Source organism: Triticum urartu, chromosome 2 (genome assembly GCF_003073215.2).
Source record: "Triticum urartu cultivar G1812 chromosome 2, Tu2.1, whole genome shotgun sequence".
Classification (NCBI taxonomy): domain Eukaryota; kingdom Viridiplantae; phylum Streptophyta; class Magnoliopsida; order Poales; family Poaceae; genus Triticum; species Triticum urartu.
Window position 1 is genome coordinate 490856447 of NC_053023.1, and position 22168 is coordinate 490878614.

Sequence of the window (22168 nt, forward strand, 5' to 3'; positions counted from 1 at the left end):
GATGTGTGTTTAAGTTGCCACCTTAAATAAACCGTTAATTTATCAATCTCACATCTGTCATGGATACACTCACCCAATCCACGTCTACTAGCATAGCATGGAAATATAAGCAAACGTAGAAGTAACTACCTCATCTGTCATGGACACACTCACCCAATCCACATCTACTAGCATAGCATGGAAATATAAGCAAAGGTTTGATAATAAAACAGGAAATAGGTACTACCTCATCTACTTCGCAAAACCCACAATTTAATTAGATCCTAATCATGCAATGTTTGAGGATTGATCTAACGCAATAAACTGGGTAGTAAAGAGGTATGATCAAAGTGTTACTTGCCTTGCTGATGATCCGCGAAACCTAGAGACTCGAAATAGCAAGCGGCGCACTCCGAGTACTCTATCGCAAACAAACAAGCATACAATAAGTACTCAACTAATGCACAGGTAAAATTCAAATAAGAGGACTAACCAGAAAGTTCAACTTAAGAACTCCGGTTTGCAAAAAGAATCAAATCAAACAAAAGCAACAAAAGTCAAACGGCAAAAGAAACAAACTTCGTTTACTAATCTGGATCTAGGTCAAATTTTACAGGAGCAAAAACTTGTTTGAGTTGGTTAAACGGAAATAGGGTTTCGAGACGAAACTCCAGGCGCTTGAATCGCCTGATTCCGATAAACGAGCGAAAAGTTATACTAGAACGAAAATCGGATCAGAAATCGCGATTAGAAATAATCGCGGAAAATCCGAGAAAAAGAAAAACGATGAACAGGTTAATGAACGAGCATTTGTTTTCTACAACTAAAAGGTGAACGCGTTCATTAAAATGAACGATCGAGCGAACACTCGCTAAATAAACTAAACCGGAAATAAACCGGTCTAAATAAAAAAAACGGATCAAAAACAAAAAAATCGAACGGAAAACCGGGCGGTTTTCTCGAGGAAACCGGCGGCGGCGGCGTGACGGCTCCGGGGCGGCGGGGTCGGCGGTGGGGCGGTTCCGGGCTGCGGCGGCGTTGGGTGCTAGTGGCGATGCGGCGGCGCGGCGCGCGAGGCGAGGTGGCGGCGGCGGATTGGCTGCGGGGGCGGGGGCGGCGGCACGACTAGGGTTAGGGTTCGGGTGGGCTGGCGGCACTGGGGCTTGGGGTCACGGGCTTTTAAAGGCCGGCCTGAAAGAGTCCTGGCCAAAACCGACCTTAAGTCGGTTGCGTGTTTTTTTATAAATAATTATGCGCAGAAAAAAAAAGAAATACTAAATGGACTCAAAAAATCCCGAAATAAATTTTCCCCAACTTGTAAAATCAAGCCGGACAAGATGAACATTTATTTGGGGTCTAAATGCAATTTTGAAAAACACGCATTTTTCCTAAATTCAAATAAAATAGCAAATAACTCCAAAATAAAATCTTATTTGATTTTATTATTAAATCCTCAATATTTCTTTATAGAAATAATTGAAGATAAAATAAATAAAATCAAATGATCCTATTTCCAAAATTTGAGAAAACTCAAATATGAAAATAACGAAATCCCCAACTCTCTCCGAGGGTCCTTGAGTTGCGTAGAATTTCTAGGATCAAACCAAAAGCAAATAAAATATGATATGCATTGATGATCTAATGTATAACATTCCAAATTGAAAGGTAGGTTTGATAACTTGTAGATTTTTGCAATAAGTATATGAGTTCTTTATGACTAATGTTGAGTCCATGGATTATACGCACTCTCACCCTTCCACCTTTGCTAGCCTCTCTAATACCGCACACCTTTCGCCGGTATCATACACCCACCATATACCTTCCTCAAAATAGCCACCAAACCTACCTATTATGGCATTTCCATAGCCATTCCGAGATATATTGCCATTCAACTTTCCATCGTTCCATTTATTATGACACACTCCATCATTGTCATATTGCTTAGCATGATCATGTAGTTGACATCGTATTTGTGGCAAAGCCACCATTCATAATTCTTTGATACATGCCACTCTTGATTCATTGCACATCCCGGTACACCGGTGGAGGCATTCATATAGAGTCATATTTTGTTCTAAGTACCGAGTTGTAATTATTAAGTTGTAAGTAAATTAAAGTGTGATGATCTTCATTATTAGAGCATTGTCCCATGTGAGGAAAGGATGATGGAGACTATGATTCCCCCATAAGTCGGGATGATACTTCGGATGAAAAATAAATAAAATAATAATAACAAGAGGCCAAAAAATGAGATAAGGCCCAAATAAAAAATTAGAGAAAAGAGAGAAGGGACAATGTTACTATCCTTTTACGACACTTGTGCTTCAAAGTACCACCATGATCTTCATGATAGAGAGTCTCCTATGTTGTCACTTTCATATACTAGTGGGAATTTTTCATTATAGAACTTGGCTTGTATATTCCAATGATGGGCTTCCTCAAATTGCCCTAGGTCTTCGTGAGCAAGCGAGTTGGATGCACACCCACTTAGTTTCTTTTTGAGCTTTCATAACTTAAAAGCTCTAGTGCATCATTTGCATGGCAATCCCTACTCTCTCACATTGATATCTATTGATGGGCATCTCCATAGCCCTTTGATATGCCTAGTTGATGTGAGACTATATCCTTCTCTTTTTCTTCTCCACAACCACCTTCCATTCCACCTATAGTGCTATGTCCATGGCTCACGCTCATGTATTGCGTGAAAGTTGAAGAAGTTTGAGAACATCAAAAGTATGAAACAATTGCTTGGTTTGTCATTGGGGTTGTGCATGATTTGAATATTTTGTGTGATGAAGCTGGAGCATAGCCAGACTATATGATTTTGTAGGGATAAGCTTTCTTTGGCCATGTTATTTTGAGAAGACATAATTGCCTTGTTAATATGCTTTAAGTATTATTTTTTATGTCAATATTAGACTTTTGTTTTGAATCTTACGGATCTGAAAATCCATGCCACAGTAAAGAAAATTACACGAATAAATATGTTAGGTAGCATTCCACATAAAAAATTCTATTTTTATCATTTACCTACTCGTGGACGAGCAGGAATTAAGCTTGGGGATGCTTGATATGTCTCCAGTGTATCTATAATTTTTGACTGTTCCATGCTATTATATTATCTGTTTTGGATGTTTTATATGCATTAAGTTTCTATTTTATATTATTTCTGGGACTAACCTATTAACCTAGAGCCCAGTGTCAGTTCCTGTTTTTTTCCCTATTTTTGAGTTCCACAGAAAAGGAAAACCAAACGGAGTCCAAATGGAATAAAACCTTCGCAATGATTTTTGTTGGACCAGAAGACAACAAGGAGACTTGGAGATGAAGTCGAAGGAGCCACGAGCCGTACACAAGGACGGAGGGCGCGCCCCCACCCTTGTGGGCCCCCTGCGCACCTCCTGACCTAATTCTTTCGCCTATATATATCCCCAAACCACCAGAGGCATCCATGAAAACACTTTTCCACCGCCGCAACCTTCTGTACCCATGAGATCCCATCTAGGGACCTTTTTCGGCACCCTACCAGAGGGGGATTCGATCATGGAGGGCTTCTCCATCAACTCTATTGCCCTTCCGATGAAGCGTGAGTAGTTTACCACAGACCTACGGGTCCATAGCTAGTAGCTAGATGGCTTCTTCTCTCTCTTTGAATCTAAATACCAATGCCTCCTCGATGTTCTTGGAGATATATTCGATGTAGTACTTTTTTGCGGTGTGTTTTTCGGGATCAGATGAATTGTGGATTTATGATCAGCTTATCTATGATGTTATTTGAATCTTCTATGAATTCTTTTATGCACGATTCGATATCTTTGTAATTCTCTTCGAACTATCGGTTTGGTTTGGCCAACTAGATTGGTTTTTCTTGCAATGGGAGAAGTGCTTAGCTTTGGGTTCAATCTTGCGGTGTCCTTTCCCAGTGATAGTAGGTTCATATTGCTTGAGTTAATTCCTCTACATCATGTCATCTTACTTCATGTGTTACTCTATTCTTCATGAACTTAATACTCGAGATGCAGGCAGGAGTTGGTCGATGTGTGGAGTAATAGTAGTGGATGCAGAATAGTTACAGTCTACTTGACATGGACGTGATGCCTATATTCATGATCATTGCCTTAGATATCGTCATAACTTTGCGCTTTTCTATCAATTGCTCGGCAGTAATTTGTTCACCCACCATATTATTTGCTATTTTTAGAGAAGACTCTAGTGAAACCTATGGCCCTCGGGTCTATTTTCCATCATATAAGTTTCTATTTTCCATCATATTAGTTTCCGATCTACAATATTAGTTTCCAATTTACTATTTTGCAACCTTTTACTTTTTGATCTATAAACCAAAAATATTTACTTTATCGTTTATCTATCTCTATCAGATCTCACTTTTGCAAGTAACCGTGAAGGGATTGACAACCCCTCTATCGCGTTGGGTGTAAGTTGTTTGATTGTTTGTGCAGGTATTCGGTGATTTGTGCGTTGCCTCCTTGTCGGGTGGTAAGTGCGACATATGCCAACGGGTGGCTTATCATTGTGGGAACCAGTAAAACATCGCCGGTGCCTGGAAGCGGGATAAGGCAAAGACATGCACGCCGGCGGATCTTACCCAGCTTCGGGGCTCTCCGTGGAGATAACACCCCTACTGCTGCTCTGCGGGGTCTCCGCATGCTCACTAGATGAATCAAGTGGCTACACAACGCTCCTTGAGCTGTTTGGGGGGAGGAGGAAGAAGGGCACGACTAGCATGCTCCTACTCCCTGTGTGGTGTCTAGGACTAGCGGGGGGTCGAACCCTTTGCATGGGTGCTCCGGGGGGTTTATATAGGCCTACCCCCCGGGGGTACAATGGTAATCCGACTGGGCATGGGGCCCAGCCGTCTGTGACTGCGCTCGCCGGCTTCTACGCCGGTTGCTGGGGCCTGCCGACTGGTGGGTCCCGCCAGCTGCCGGCCCCTTGGTCGACAGGCAGGCCCCACTGTCCAGGGCCTGGTCGGCGGCTGGTTACTGTGGCTCCATCTTGTTGACGTGAGCTTCATCGTGGTAAGCGCGGCTACAGTACCGCCGCCTGTCAGGCGATCGTTGTAGCCTTACCGCGTCTTGTCTCCTTAATGGGGCGTCCTCTTCGAGGAGGGCGGCAAGCCGGCTGCGGGGAGCCGGCTCTGTCTTGGGCCGACTAGTTGGAGGCGTGGCCGCCTTCGGGCGTCTCTCTGCTCAAAGGGGCCCACCGTCTGTGGGCCACGCCGGCGGCCCGTCGTGGGTGATGCCAGGGTCAACGTGGCAACAGTGCCGCACCGCCGGACGGGTCCGTGCTAGCCCGTACGGCGCACCGATGCAGGCGTGCTCCGGGATTCGGGGGTGCAGGCCTTTACTGTAGCCACGCCCTGTCGCACCGCCCCGTTAGGTGGTGCAAACTTTGTGGGTACGCGTCTTGACCGCTTTATGGGAGCCGGCTTCTTGGAGTCGGCCTTCTCATGGCCGCTTCTTGGATGCGGCCTTCCATGAGGGCTAAAGTCGGACCGCCTTCCGAAAGCCGGCCTGGGTTGCAGCCAGCTAGGGAGGCCGCCATGTCTTGGATTTCTTGAGAGCGGGCGGGCTCGTAACCTTTTTCAGAAGGGCCAGGGGAAGCCGGCTAGGCTAACCCATGGCTATTTACTCCGACACAGTAGTCCCCGAAGCTGATCGAGCTCCGAGGTGAGCAGGGGGACGAGAAGCTTGGTCAGCTTCCCATCCTGAAGAGCTGGCTTAGCGGGTGTACGCCGACTTCAGAGAGCCCCGCGTTTTGTAGGCGAGAGGAGGGGGGGCAACCCGCGTGCCGACTACGGGCCCTCCCGTGGCCACGTGGCGGCGAGATCCTGCGAGCGCACGCGCGCGACGGGACGCCGCCGCAGGCCCGGGCCCACCACTCGCGAGCCTTGGTCCGGGCGCGGATCTTCCGTGGCCCACAGGGGCCGCTCGCCTTCTCGAGGCAGTTTTGTTTCGCCGTTAAGGCTTGATAATCGCGGGACGTGGGGAGTGGGCACGATCGATCCCCATGCTTCCCCACGCCGCGCCTCCTCGGCTCCGCCACGTGAGCCTATAAGTATGGGGAGGAGGGAGAGCGACAGAGGTTCGCACGCTCCCTCCCGCTCCGCCCCTCCTAACCCTCGTCTTCTTCCTCTCGCTGCCGTCGTAGCTTCCCGTCTCAGCGCCGTCGCGTCTCTACTCCGCCTCGCTCCCATGGCGTTGTCAGGCTCGTGGGACGGCTCCAACGTCCATGAAGACCACGTGGAGTTCCTTCGCCAGACCCGGCGCCTGCCCGGCGCCGACCGCGTACAGGTCCGCCTGGCGCCTGTGAAGGAGATCTCGCCGGCGCCGGAGGAGGGCGAGCGGGTCGTCTTCCGCTCGCACTGCCTGCGCGGCTTCGGCCTTCCGACGAGCGGGTTTCTGCACTCTTTCCTGGAGTTCTACAACCTCCAGCCGCATCACCTTACGCCCAATGCGGTGATGCTGCTGTCGGCCTTCGTCTCCCTCTGCGAAGGCTTCTTGGGGCTGCTCCCCACGCTGGAGCTCTGGGGAGAGTTCTTCCAGAGCAAGCTTGGCACAGTCGTCGCCGGCGTGCCCGCCCCCTGCGGAGCCTTCATCGCCATGAGGAGGGCGAGCGAGAACAACCCGTTCCCGCCCATCCCCCTGATCCAGTCGGTGAAGGTCTGTCAGAGATCTTATTTCTATGTGAAGAACATCGCCGAGCAAGGAGACTACATCAACCTGCCGGCTTACGTAGCCAGCCCGCCGGCTGGGAGGCAGCCCTCGTGGAGCTTCCGGTCCCGGTCATTGTCTCCGGCCGGAAACGCCACCATCTCCCGGCTTCGGGTGATGATTCAGTCGGAAGGCTTGCGTGGGGCCGACTTGGTGGCCGCCTTCGTGGAGCGCCGGATCCTTCCTCTCCAAAGCCGGCCCCATATGATGTGTCAGATGAGCGGCCGCTTCGACCCAAGCCGGCTGAGCACATGGGAAATGCCCCACGCGGAGGTGGCGCTCATGGTTAACTACATCGCCAACTGCAAGCTCGCCGGGGACTGGCAATACGGCAAGGTGCCGTATTCTCGCACCAATCCTCCGCCTGTGGTAAGCTTCTCTCTCTATCTTCTTTTTGTCGTCGGCCGGCTTCATGACGGCCGGCTTCTGACTAGTCGGTTCTTTTGAGCAGAACCCTCTTCTTGCGCCGCCGGCTGGGGCAGCGGGAATCGAACGCCAGTATGCCCCCGACCGCACGGTGGACGACGTTGACGACCCGGACTTGGGGGCGGCCGCCATGGAAGACGCCGTGGTGGGGGACAGCGCCGAGCCCGGAGGCTCAAGGTTCACCGCGAGCTTCGAGGACTGGCCGGACGATTTCGAAGCCGAAGTCGCTCCGCGTTGCCATCCGGCGGTCGACCATCAGGGCGCGGGCTCGTCTACCGCGCCGTCTGCCGCCGGCGGCGCACAGAAGCGCCGGGCCGCTTCAGGCCTCTTCGGCAGTCGGCCGAAGAAGTCCAAAGCCTCCGCCGCGGCGACCAAGCGAGACGAGGTGGCTGCGAAAGCGGCCCGCTTCCGCAAGGCGGTGAAGCAGCCTACGGCGGTCTCAGCGTAAGTCTTCGATTGCCTTGCCGCATGCTTGTCATCATTCTCTTTCTCTTTGAATATTATTCTTAGCTTTTTCTCGCTTGCCGGACAGGGCACCGCTTTCCCTTGAGCGGGGTCCGGGCGGCTCCGTCATGGGGCCAGCTGGAGGGTCTTCGAGCTCCCGCCGCGTGGACCCCCGCGCCGATCTCAGGGAGGCCACAGAGCGGAACGCCCGCGAAGCGCGAGAGGAGCGCGAGGTGGCGGAGAAGGCGGCTGCCCAGGCGGCGAGGGAGCAGGCCGACGCGGCGGCCAAGGCCCAGACGAAGGCGGCTACCGTGGAGACGGAGGCGGAAAGCTCGCGCAACCAGCCTCCGCTGCTCGCCATTCCTCTCCGAGCTGTAGCCCCCGACACCCCATTGCCCTTGGCGGAGGAGATCGTCCAACACCCGCCGCTGTTGGAGAGGGGGGAGGACCCCGTGGCCTTTGCGGGGAGAGCGGCGCCAGTGGCGCCAACCGAAGCGGGCCAAGGCGGCCAACCGTCAGCGGCGCCAGAGGGGCCGGCCGGAGGTGATTCGGAGAACAGAGCCGGCCTCGAGGTGCAGCAGGCGGCGAGCCGGCGCGCAGGGGGAGGCGCCGCTCCGCCGGAGTTGCGCCGAGTTGCGGGCGCAGGCCAGCCGGCGGAAGATCTGGAGGCGGCCAGCACCGCCATGTCCGAGTGGACTCCCAGCGGGGGGACTGGCGAGCTGGATGCGGCGGCTCAAGGGGTCCGGAGCCGGCTACAAGCTCAGGCCGCCCTGCTGCAACAGCTCAACCGAGAGTTCTTGTCAACGCGAGCCACTATCCGGGTGAGTCCTTCGTTCTTGGCTGCTTTGCTTTCTTAATTTCCGGGGCCAACGCCGACTTGAGGAAGGAGCTCGGCGAAGCGAAGGCCGCCCTTCACACCAAGGAGGCCGAGTGCGCTGCCTTGGTCCAGGAACGGGATCGCCTAGCCAAGAAGCTGGCCGACCAAGAGGAGAGCCACAAAGCGGCCCTGCAGGCGGCGCAGGAAAGTGAAGCCGCCTTGATGGCAGAGTATGAGATGGAGGCGGCGAGCTGGTCTGAGACCCGGCGAGCCCTGGACGAAGGCTTCGGCCGGATCGAGGACTTGATCGACGGTAAGTTGCCTTCCTCGGCCCTCCCCTGCCCCTTGCCGCTTGGGTTTTTTGACTTATCTTGAGCTGCTGCTTGTTTTTGGTGCAGACTACTTCCCCGGCTACTCCGCCTTCGCCGCCCAAAGCATTGAGGCCCATCGCGAGGCGCGTCGTCAGGCGGGGGCCAACACCGCGCCGGACGCGAACCGGACACTTGAGGAGCAGCTCCTGGCTATCCAGGCGCGGTTACAGCCGGCTCATCGGATGCTTCGCCGGCTCCAACGTGCCGGGGCGCAAGTGTTGGCCGCCCTCTGGCCCGGCGAGACGATCCCCCGCACCCCAAGCCGAACTGCCGACTGGCTGGAGGTCGCGGTTGGTCGCTTTGAGGCTTGGAAGGCGTCGGCGGCCCGCCTCGGAGCCGGGCGGGCGTTGGAGTTCGTTCGGGCTTGGTACCCAGGGCTGAGCCTGGACCAGCTGCGCACTTGGCGGATGGGGGCCGATGTGGAGCTGGAGGAGGTGAGGCCGGCTATCGCCCAACAAGCTTCGATGATCGCCGAGTGCACCGACATCAGTGTTTTCGCACCCGAAATCGATGATGACGGTGTTGCTCAGCCGAAGGAGTGGTTCGGGCTGAACCCGGCGGTGGGTGAGGACTCGGCGGAGGAGATTGCCTCCAGCGACGAGGGCGAAGAAGACGAAAACGAGGACGGCGAAGACGTCAAGCCGGCTGGTGGAACAACCAGCCGACCTCAGGCCGACCGTGCCTCCAGCAACGAGACGCGTGGAAGCGCGCCCTCTGCGGGAGGCGGCGACCAAGCCGAAGTTCGTCAGCCGGCCGCTCCTTCAGCCGGCACGACCGTCTCTGCCAACCAGTCTGGGTCGTCGACCGCTCCGCCATCTTGACCTACCGTCTTTATCTTTCCTGCTTTGTTGTCTTTGAACAATCTTTGTTAAGTTTTCGCAGTTCCACCCACTGGGGGTGTATCCAAACTATGTTGAATGCTGGCCTCTTGGAGGTCTTTTTATGTAAATATTATCATGTGCATGTTTGGTTTCCATTCGCGTATGCTTTTTTATCCTTAGGCTTTTTCCTTTGCCGCCTTCCCTCTTTGGGGAGGCAAGTACTTGAGCTTTCTTGGATTAAAGTGAAGTGAATGGAAACCGGCCGGCCGGCTACTCTGGTAGCCAGTCGGTGGTGTGAGAAAAACCGGCTTTTGTTATATTAGTCCGTTAGTCCCTAGCCATTTTTCGTGTGGGCGCCCGTTCCTACCTTTAACTCTTGCCAGCCGGACAGCCGGTTCTTCGAACTGCGACTTTTGGCAAGAGAAGGCTTGAGAGCCGGCACACTACTTGTCTAACTGCGGGTAGGACTTCTAACATAACTCCAGTCGGCCAGTCCCCGAGCCGACTAGTCGAACTCGGTGCCGGACGGAATAAGTAAATGATACGACAAGGTCATAAGCATGATACTTTTCATTCATAGATAAGGCATGGCAGTCCCCGAGCCCTCCTCGGGGAGCCTATTGTTTTGTACTTAATACAAAAGTTAGCGCGGTACATACTGCATTTCAACTGTAAAATCTTCGGAGGAGGTTGGCGTTCCATGGTCGTTCCGACTCCTTGCCGGAGTCGTCTCTCTTGCGCGCCTTCGGCTTCTGTGCATCGATCAGGTAGTAGGAGTCGTTGCCTAGAGCTCTGCTGGTGACGAAGGGGCCTTCCCAAGGGGCTGAGAGCTTGTGCTGGCTGGCTGTTCGCTGGATCAGCCGGAGCACAAGGTCGCCCTCTTGGAAAGATCTTGGCCTGACCTTCCGCCTGTGGTAGCGGCGCAAACCCTGCTGGTAGATTGCAGACCGGCTGAGGGCTAACAGCCGGCTTTCTTCCAGCAGGTCGACGCCGTCTTCTCGTGCTTCCTTGGCCTCCGCTTCCATGTACATGGTTACTCGAGGCGAGTCGAATTCGATGTCAGTTGGGATGACCGCCTCGGCACCATACACAAGGAAGAAAGGGGTGAAGCCAGTTGACTTGTTTGGTGTAGTGCGTAGACTCCAGAGGACAGCCGGCAGCTCATCGAGCCAACAGTCGGCTGAGCGCTCCAGAGGTACGACCAGTCGAGGCTTGATACCGGAGAGGATGAGGCTGTTGGCTCGCTCGACCTGGCCGTTTGACTGCGGGTGGGAGACGGATGCTAAGTCCAGCGAGATACCTTGGGCTGCGCAGAAACGTGCCAAGGCTCCTTTGGCAAAATTCGTGCCATTGTCGGTGATGATGCTGTGCGGCACGCCGTACCGAGTTGTTATGTCTGCGATGAACATCACGGCAGTCGGCCCATTCAGCTTCTTGATCGGCTTTGCCTCAATCCACTTGGTGAATTTGTCCACGGCGACGAGCAAATGCGTCATGCCGCCGCGTGCCGTCTTGAATGGGCCCACCATGTCCAGTCCCCAAACGGCGAAGGGCCAAGTGAGTGGAATGGTTTTGAGTGCCGAAGCCGGCATGTGTTGCTTGGAGCTGAAGAGTTGGCACCCCTTGCAATGTTTAACTAATTCTTTGGCATCATCCAAAGCAGTCGGCCAGAAGAAACCATGGCGGAAGGCTTTGGCGACAAGTGATCTTGAGGCCGCATGGTGGCCGCATTCTCCTTGGTGAATGTCTCTGAGGATTGCAATGCCTTTCTCTTGCTCGACGCACCGTTGGAGGACTCCAGTGACACTGCGCTTGACGAGCTCTCTGTTGACGATCGTGTATGCTCCGGCTCGACGTTGGACTTGTCTTGCTTCTGTTTCGTCAGCCGGCAGGTCTTGGTTTACTAGGAAGTTGAGGATGGACTGAGCCCATGATGGAGCCGCGACTTCTTCTACTGCCAAAGTGGCTACTGCCACCAGGGTGGGCGGGCTGGGCGGTGAGGTGCTGGAGTCGGCCGCCGGCTGCAGTGCTGGTGCTGTCCCCGGGCCGGCTACCGCAGTCCCCGAGCCGGTCATGGCAGTCCCCGAGCCGGCCGCCGAAGTCCCCGAGCCGGCTGCCGAAGTCCCTGAGCCGGCTGCCGAAGTCCCCGAGCCGGCTGCCGAAGTCGCCGGGCCGGCTACGGGGGGTCTTGGGGTCGCCTACTCGGTTCTTCGAGCCGGACTCGGCCGCATCGGGGTCAGGCGGCACGAAGATGGAATCGGACTCTGGAGACGGCTTGATAGACGGCTTGAGGAGACGTTGGAGAGCGACGTCGGCTGGAATTGCTTGCCGAGTGGAGCCTATTCGAGCCAGGGCATCGGCTGGCTTGTTGTCGGCTCGCGGTACATGGAGGAACTCACATCCTTCAAATTATCCGCTGAGTTGTTGGACCAGGAAGCGGTAGCTCGCCATATTCGCGTCCTTGGCATCCCAGTCGCCGGATGATTGCTGGACTACCAGGTCCGAGTCGCCATAACATAGGATCCGGCGAATGCCAAGTTCTTTGGCAAGCCGGAGCCCATGTATGAGCGCCTCGTACTCGGCCACATTGTTGGAGGCGGCAAAGTGGATCTGGAGCGTGTATCTGAGCTTGTCGCCTTTCGGAGAGGTAAGGACGACGCCGGCTCCCAAGCCAGTGCGCATCTTGGACCCGTCGAAGTGCATGCGCCAATGGGTGGAGTCGGGAGCCGGCGGCAGGTACTGGGCCTCGGCCCAGTCGACGAGGAAGTCGGCCAGTGCTTGGGACTTGATGGCAGTCCGGGGCTGGTAGAAGATCGTGTACGGGGTCAGCTCGATGGCCCATTTCGCCACCCGGCCGGATGCATCCCGGCTGCCTATGATCTCGGCTAGCGGGGCAGTGCATACGACCGTGACGGGATGCTCTTGAAAGTAGGGCTTCAGCTTCTTGGCGGTGAAGTACACGCCATAAAACATCTTTTGGTAGTGCGGGTAGTTTTGCTTTGAAGCAGACAGCACCTCGCTCAAATAATACACCGGTCCATTGACCGGCTGGGCTCGGCCTTCTTCTGGGTGCTGGACTACGATGACGGTGCTGACCACCCGGCTGGTTGCAGCGATGTAGAGTAGCATGGGCTCTTTCTCAGTCGGCGCCGCTAGGACAGGCGGCGTGGCCAGCATTTTCTTCAGCTCGTGAAAAGCTTGGTCGGCCTGGTCGTTCCACTCAAAGTGAGTGCTCTTCTTCATGAGGCGGTAGAGAGGGAGAGCTTTCTCTCCGAGCCGGCTGATGAAGCGGTTCAAGGAGGCTAAGCACCCGGTGAACTTCTAAATGTCTCAAAGCTTGGTGGGGATCGCCATTCTCTCGATGGCCTTGATCTTCACCGGGTTGCATTCGATGCCGCGTTCGGAGACCAGGAAGCCTAGGAGCTGGCCGGCTGGCACTCCGAACACGCATTTCTCGGGGTTGAGCTTGATTTGGAACCGGCGTAAGTTCTCAAACGTTTCCTTGAGGTCTCCCAGCAAGGTGCCGCGCTTCTCCGTCTTCACCACGATGTCGTCCACGTATACGTGAGCGTTTCTGCCGAGTTGCTTGAGGAGGCACTTCTGCATGCAACGCTGAAAAGTGGCACTGGCATTTCTCAAGCCGAATGTCATAGTCAGGTAGCAGAAGGCTCCAAATGGCGTGATGAAGGCGGTCTTCAAGCGGTCGTCTGGGTCTAGCTTTATCTGATGATATCCGGAGTAAGCATCCAAAAAACTCAATAGCTCGCATCCGGCTGTGGAGTCTATCACTTGGTCAATCCTTGGCAGGGCAAAAGGATCTTTGGGGCAGGCCTTGTTGAGGCTCGTGTAGTCTATACACATGCGCCACTTGTTGTTCTTCTTTAGCACAAGGACCGGGTTGGCGAGCCACTCTGGAAAGAAAACTTCCATGATGAAGCCGGCCGCCAAGAGCCGGGCTATCTCCTCCCCTACAATCCTGCGCTTCTCCTCCGACAATCGGCGAAGGGGTTGTCTGACTGGCTTTGCGTCTTCTCGAACGTGTAGTTTGTGCTCGGCGAATTTCCTCGGAACACCCGGCATGTCCTTGGGGGACCATGCAAAGATGTCCTAATTCTCAGGGAGGAAATCGGCGAGCTCGCCTTCCTATTTGCTGTTCAGGTTTGCCCCGATGACGGCAAACCTCTCTGGATGCTCGGGGTCAAGAGGTATCTTCTTCGTCTCCTTGGCCGGCTGGAAAGATCCTTGAGCGTCATGCTCCTTGGGGTCGGGGGACACGGCCGACTGTTTGCCGGCTACGGCCACGACTCGGTCCAACATCTTCTTCTCTTCGGCTATTACAAGGGACTCGGCTAGCCGGCTGCTGGCTGCTGCGCACTCAGAGGACTTCTTGTAATCGCCGACTACGGTGATGATGCCTTTGGTGCTTGGTATCTTCATCTTGAGGTATGTATAGTGGGGAACTGCCATGAATTTGGCCAAGGCAGGTCGGCCAAGCAATGCATGGTAAGGGCTCTCCAGGTCCACCACTTCAAACCAGATCGCTTCTTGGCGGAAATGCTCCTTGTCCCCAAAAAGCACATCGATCTTGATTTTGCCAATGGGGGCGCAGGATAAGCCCGATACGTTGCCATGAAACACTGTCCGAGTAGGCGTGAGCTGCTTCGTCTTGACGTTCAGCTTTTCCAGGGTGTCACGGTACATGATGTTGATGCTGCTCCCGCCGTCTATCAACACACGGGAGAAGCGGGCGGCGCGTCTGTCCGTTGCAAGGGTGGCTTCCAGGACCAAAGCATAAGAGCCGGGAGACGGCATCACCTCCGGATGGTCGGCCCGGCTCCAGCTGACTGGCTTTTCTGACCAATGCATGTGTCCAGCGGGGTTGGCAGCGACCACGCTAACTTCCTGGCGCTCTTGGCGCTTGCTGCGCCGGTCTTCGGGCTGGCTTGTAAAGACGATGTAGGTGGCTTGCTCGTCAGGGAACTCGTCATGCACGGCTCCGACTGCGGGCCGAGCGGCCGAAGGCGGCGGGGCCGGAGGCGGCGGGACGGTAGGCGGAGGCGGCAAGAGACCCTCGCCCTTCGAGATTCGGGTGAGCCAATGGCACTTCCGGGTCGTGTGGTTGGACGGCTTCGCGCCACTATGGAACTTGCAAGGGGCGTCGAGAGTTTGCTCGTAGGAGAAAGCGGGCTGCCAAGCCGGCCTGCCGCCCTTGGGCTTCTTGGGCGCCGGTCGCTCTTCAGGCGGCGCGTCTTCGACTGTTGCCACCTGCCGACTGGTGGGAGGCGGCGCGGGGCCCTTGCGCTTGTGGTCGTTCGAGTGAGGGAGTCGGCCGGAGTCCCCAGCCGGCGTCTTGGGCGCCGGGTTGAGTACCTTTCCGGCCACGTCTACCCGAAGCTCGGTCTTCATCGAGGAGTCGGCGGTGGCGTACTTGTCCGCTATGTCTAGAAGCTCGTCAAGGGTAGCCGGCTCGTCGCAGAGGAGCTTGTGCTTGAGGAGGGTGCCTTCTCGGCATCCGGCCGTGAAGTATTCTATGGCTTGCACCTCGTGCACCCCTTCACAGGAATTGCGGAGCTCGGCCCACTGCGTGAGGTAATCGTGAGTGGACTCGGCGGGGCCTTGTACGCACAAGGAGAGCTGTCTGGGCTTGGGAGCCCGCTTGTAGGTGCTGGTGAAGTTGTGGATGAAGGCTTCTGTGAAATCTAGCCAACTGTTGATGCTACGCGGCTTGAGGCTGTTGAGCCAGGTCCGCGCCGTGCCTTGCAGTATGAGGGGTACGTAATTCACGGCAACGCGCCGGTTGCCATTGGCTATGCTAACCGCCATGGAGTAGTCGATCAACCAATCTTCTAGCTTCACGGAGCCGTTGTACTTGGGAGTGTCTCTTGGGAGCGAGAACCCTTTGGGAAAGGGCCCATCGCGGATGCGGGGGCCGAAACAAGGCGGGCCGACATCGTCTTCTTCTTCTAATGCCAGGGATCGCGCCAGGCGGTCGATCCGATGGCGGGCGTCGTTCTCGCCGATTCCTTTGCCCCGCTGGCTGAGAGTCGGATGCGCCACTGGCGGCAAGGCGGGATATCTCTCTCCACGGGGCGGAGGCGGAGGCGGGTCGCCCCGCCATTCCATGGCTCGGGGATGACCGTCTGCGTCTCGCTCGATGGAGATCCGGGTCCGGCTGCGGCTGTCAGCCGGCTCCTTCTCGCGTCATGCACGGGTGTTGCTCGTAGTCAGCGTCCGGGACGTCGCGCCGTGCTCTCGGCGCGGGGGAGGGCTTTCCGCGCAGGCGTCGGCCTTGTGTCGCTGCGTGGCTGCGTCAATCAATTGCTGGATGCGCTGGGTCATGTGGGGGAGGTCTTCGGCCTCCAAGCCGTTCAACTCGTCTACGGCCGCCTGGGCGGCACGCAAGTTCTCGAGCGGCGTGGCATAGACCGGGCGGTCGACTCCCAGTGTGTCGGCGATGACGGCGCCGCGTTGCTTGACAAGGCCGGCCCAGCTTGGCCCGCCCGGGGCCGGCGTGCCGAAGGCGGCGCGGTCAGCTTCGCGCTGGTAGGCCTCAGTGAGGCGTCTTACGGAGGCCAGCCTCCGGCCCTCTGCGAGGAGGGCGAGGCGGCGTGCTTCCAGTTCTTCGTCGCCGGCATTAGCCGGGAGGGGAGCGGACAAGTCGTGGGCCGCCGTGCGCGAGGCGTCGTGGGCGCTCTCGTCGGCCAGGCCACCGTGGCCGACAACCATCACTTCGGCGGTGACAGCATCGCAGCCGTCGGCTTGAGGAAGCGGGTCGTTGTAGATCGCGACGTTGGTGGGGAAGGTGTCGTAGGAGGCCGTGTCGGAGTCGACAGGCATCGGGTCGGTGGAGCCAACCGACTCCAGGTCCGCAGCGGGCTCGCTGGAGACATGGAGCTGGCCGAGAAGGTTGGCGAGGTGGTCGGTGCCCGCATCGGAGGCGAGCTCGTCGGAGATGAAGGTCTCGTCGGGGAGATCGGCGAGGCTGCTCGCCACGCAGACGCTGGTGACGCCTTGCAGCGCGTCGTGGCAAGCGCCATCGGGCGTGCCGGGCTGGCTACGCTCGCTGGGGAGGAAGAGGGTTCCCGTCCAGAACAGGTCTCCGGACGACGGTGCACCTGGCCCCACGGTGGGCGCCAAATGTCGGGTGGTAGGTGCGACATATGCCAAAGGGTGGCTTATCATTGTGGGAACCAGTAAAACATCGCCGGTGCCTGGAAGCGGGATAAGGCGAAGACATGCACGCCGGCGGATCTTACCCAGCTTCGGGGCTCTCTGTGGAGATAACACCCCTATTGCTGCTCTGCGGGGTCCCCGCATGCTCACTAGATGAATCAAGTGGCTACACAACGCTCCTTGAGCTGTTTGGGGGGAGGAGGAAGAAGGGCACGGCTAGCCTGCTCCTACTCCCTGTGTGGTGTCTAGGACTAGCGGGGGGTCGAACCCTTTGCATGGGTGCTCCGGGGGGTTTATATAGGCCTACCCCCCGGGGGTACAATGGTAATCCGACTGGGCACGGGGCCCAGCCGTCTGTGACTGCGCTTGCCGGCTTCTGCGCTGGCTGCTGGGGCCCGCCGACTGGTGGGTCACGCCGGCTGCCGGCCCCTTGGTCGACAGGCAGGCCCCACTGTCCAGGGCCTGGTCGGCGGCTGGTTACTGTGGCTCCATCTTGTTGACGTGAGCTTCATCGTGGTAAGCGCGGCTACAGTACCGCCGCCTGTCAGGCGATCGCTGTAGCCTTACCGCGTCTTGTCTCCTTAATGGGCCGTCCTCTTCGAGGAGGGCGGCAAGCCGGCTGCGGGGAGCCGGCTCTGTCTTGGGCCGACTAGTTGGAGGCGTGGCCGCCTTCGGGCGTCTCTCTGCTCAAAGGGGCCCACCGTCTGTGGGCCACGCTGGCGGCCCGTCGTGGGTGATGCCAGGGTCAACGTGGCAACAGTGCCGTGCCGGACGGGTCGTGCCTAGCCCGTACGGCGCACCATGCCAGGCGTGCTCCGGGATTCGGGGGTGGCAGGCTTTACTGTAGCCACGCCCTGTCGCACCGCCGTTAGGTGGGTGCAAACTTTGTGGGTACGGTCTTGACCGCTTTATGGGGAGCCGACTTCTTGGAGTCGGCCTTCTCATGGCCGGCTTCTTGGAGTCGGCCTTCTCATGAGGGCTAAAGTCGGACCGCCTTCCGAAAGCCGGCCTGGGTTGCAGCCAGCTAGGGGAAGGCGGCCCCATGTCTTGGATTCTTGAGAGCCGGGCGGGCTCGTAACTTTTTCAGAAGGGCCAGGGGAAGCCGGCTAGGCTACCCATGGCTATTTACTCCGACACTCCTACTGGATTGATACCTTGGTTCTGAAACTGAGGGAAATACTTATCTCTACTTTGCTGCATCACCCTTTCCTCTACAAGGGAAAAACCAACGCAAGCTCAAGAAGTAGCAGAATCCCAGGGCCAAGCCCCTCGCCGAAGGTACAGATTCGAAGATTCTCGGGAACTTGTTTCGTTTTATCTATTATTAACAGTATGTGTGCACTTCTGTTACAGCCCTCCACGCGACCTCCCCACTGATCAAGTCTCGGAGGGGAATTCTTCGCTAGCTGAACTAGTGGAGAGCGGGACTGCGTCATGCTCTATGTCTCCTCGGTCATCGGGGAGACCGGAGAGGTGTTGTCCCAAAGGACCCTCCCGGCCTGGACATGGGAGCTGGAGATGAGATCATGGCCGAGGTCAATGCCTCGGTCACCGAGGACCAGGAAGGGACACCCCTTCTGGTGAACAAAGAAGGGGAGCTCGGGCAATCCGAGCCCTCCTGAAAGACGACTTCGTAGCCCCCAAGCCTTCGGATGCATCAATTCCACCCTCCACTGAAGGAAGAGCCAGGGCCCCGCCGTCAGCACCGAACACCGAAGATCGGGCTATGGCTGGGTGGCCGGACGTGATGGAGCAGGCTTTGAATAGGCCCTCCATCATTACGGAGCATCGCGCCCTGATGGGCATGGTTTTGCAAAGTATTCGGTCCGTTACCAGCGGACTGAAGGAAGCCTTTGGTGGCCTCCCGACGGGCTTCAAGGTAAGCCATGTAATATTCTTTCCATAAAGCAATTTTTGCGAGCAAAGTTTGTGCAATCCTTGTACATAACAGCCGCTGAGACTCTGTCAGGATTGAAATAAACTGCCGAAGGATCGAAAATCATGGATACGGGAGTTTAAATAATGTGCTCCTTTTGTGTTTGCAGGCCTCATCTTTGGCGGCGGCTGCTAATGCCTCAGAGCCGGCTGAAATGAATCAGAAGCTCAAAAGCTCCGATGTGGAGCTCAACCTCGTCAACAAGCGGTTTGACAAAGCGCAAGGTTAGTCCGGTCGAGACATAGTAATTTGTATGTTCCTTGTACAGCAAGGTATTTAGGATTATCCCTTAGCCGGAGGTGCGTAATTATGATTGCAGCTGTCGTCCCAGAGGTCGAGGGACTCAAGGCCGAATTAAAGAAGGCCAAGGAAGAGGATGGCCAAACTGAAGGCGGTGGCCGAGCTGCCGGCCGTCGGGCTCAAGACGGTGAAAACCGTTAGTGAGAAGCATGAGGCTAGAGTGGCCGAAGTGTAGCAGGGCCTCAAGGATGTCGTCATGAAATGTGAGGACCTTGAGTAGAAGAATAAGAGTCAAGCCACCGAGCTATCCAAGGTGAAGCAGGAGATCCAGGAGGCAAGGACGGAGACGCAGGGCACCCGAGAAGAGCTCCATCAAGTAAAGCAAATCGCAAATGGTAAGCCGTACATACTAAAGATTTTCTTTGGTGGCCACAGGTTCGCGTTGCTCACACGAGTCCGGAGTTCCTTAGGTGCATTTGCGGAGGTTCCGAGGAGTGAGGTGGATGCGGCAAGCCATTATGCAGCTTGGGAGGGTGATACCAAACACAGGCTGTTCTGGGCGCAGTTCTAGGTGCCCAAGAACCCTGCCCTCATGAGAAACTAGATGAAGCAACTGATGGAACTGCACCAGATGGCGGAACTAGTCATGAAGGACCTTTGTGTCCGGCTGTGGCCTGCAGAGCCCATACGAGCAGTTACTTTGGCTTGGTACAGAAGCTATTCGACACTGCCTCCCGGGTTGATGCCGTGAAGCTCTCCGTGTGCATTAAGGGATCCTAGATGGCCTTCACGAAGACCATGATGCACTGGACCAAGAACAAGTCGGTCGAGATGGCCACCGGACCTCCGCCCGTTGGAAAGGAGCACAGGTGCCCCGAGAAATATTTCCCCATCGTGATGGATGGTACTCGAGTAGTAGAGGCCTAGTGTTCAAAAGATGTAATCCTTGAGTGAGCGTCCAAACATGTATTAAATGACAATCGAAACTTTTGCTTTATAATGTAGCTATTTTGTATGGTTTATCAGACTTGTATTTGGTTTTTGTTTATTTTGACTCCTGTGTGGCCGTTTTATTATGAAAGTTACTAGTCGTCGGCTTCAACCCCCATGTAGATTCTACAAGAGGTGTTTCAACCTCCCTACTATGAACCTTAGCTGATGTCTCGGTGCCTGGAGGCAGTAGTGCATGAGGGAAACAAGGCACTCGGACTATGTAGTTTTATTACCTTCACTTAGCCATAGGAGCTTGACTACGGGGGCTAGTGACTAGCCCCCAGTGTTTTGTGATGTTTGGAGGAACCGAGGTATATACCTTTATCACGTGGTTTGTGTGAAGGCAAACTCTTCGTATCACAATGGGCAATCGCTATCGATTTGTAGTTTGACACTTGCCATCGGATCATCGACTGGTTCTCGGGCATTATGACAGTCAGTTTTCGGTTTTCTCCACTGAGGTACTTAACCGGGCTAGCCAGAAGTACAATCGAAGTGGTTCTCCCTCTACCTTCCTAGCCAAACGTGCGGAACGTAAGACGGTAAGCACAGGAGCCGGGCAACACAACTATTGACCCAGGACATAATTCAGAACCGATTCATATAATGCAATATCCGAGGCACCGAACACACAGAGAAAAAATAGTGACAGACTTGATGCATAGGGCGAGTATTACGATCGAGCCCCCGGTCTATTAATTGATTGCATCCTAAAAATGCGCACCGAACTAGTTTATGATGATGTCGAAGAGCGAGAAAAAAGGGTGCATATAAATGACTACGAGAGGACCGTAAAAGGTGTTCTTTATTTCCAATGGGATCATGATGTCTAGCAATACAATTCAGACTGCCGACGCATCTGTTATAGGTACTTTGTAAGAAAGAGAAAAAGGTTTGACAAATGAAAGGTTCACACAGGTCCTTGATGCGTGGGTTGATGTCCCTATTGTGCCCGGCTGCACGTCTGCGCCTTTGCTTCTGTTGGGAAGAAGAACTCCATGGAGAGGGTGATAATCAGTCGATGGGCCACTACTACAGGTTGCTGCTAACACGACACTACGATCAGAGACCCTTCGACGAAACTGTGTGCGATGCAATAATTGCAAACGGTGGTGTAAAAAACCATCAAAAAGGTGCAAAACATTTGCGATGGAGGATGCATCAAACACGGTTCAGATTTTAGTTGCATGTGCGATGCAGGGCATTCGGTTCAGTTCAATTAACTGTTTGCGACGAGGAGGAACAAAAGAAACGGGCAGCCTGATGAAGGTGTGTGCGATATACAACATACGGTTCACTCAGATGAACTATTTGTGATTAGGAAACACAAAAGAAACGGTCAGACGGATCAAGGTGTGTGTGATATAGGACATGCGGTTCACTCGGATGAACTGTTTGTGTTGAGACAAGAGAACAAAAATGGTTCAATATAACAAGATGTGTGTGATACGCGGCAAACAGGTCTGTAATCAGAAATGTGTGCGAAGACCGATAATAACACAGACGGTTGCTGCTAATAAGACATGTGTGTTGTGCGATGGGATTGTATACAGAACAACAACATTTTATACACACTTATAAAGACATGGTTGCATAATCAAATTAAACATCCACCTACATAGATGGCTACTACAACCATGGCATTTGCACACACCAAAGTAAACTATTACATGCATAATTACATAGGTGGCTACTACACACATGAAATTTCCACACACCAATAAAGTAAACTATATATTACATGCATGATTAACTAGCATAAACGATCATCTGATCATCATCTACTTCTTGTGATGCTTACCCTGCTTGTGCCTCGATCCGGGCTCATCGATTAGGGTAACGAGGCACTTCCTCGTGTCAACGATCCGCCTGTGCATCTCGTAGCATGTGAACACGCTCTTGGTGTAGGATTGAAAGTATGTCTAGAGGGGGGGTGATTAGACTACTTGACCAAATAAAAATCTAGCCTTTTCCCAATTTTAGTTCTTGGCAGATTTTAGCAACTTTGCACAAGTCAACCAATCAACCTACACATGCAATTCTAAGAGTATAGCAGAGGAAAGTAAAACAATTACATATGAAGGTAAAGGGAGGAGTTTGGAGGGAGCAAACACAATGTAGACACGGAGATTTTTGGCGTGGTTCCGATAGGTGGTGCTATCGTACATCCACGTTGATGGAGACTTCAACCCACGAAGGGTAACAGTTGCGCGAGTCCATGGAGGGCTCCACCC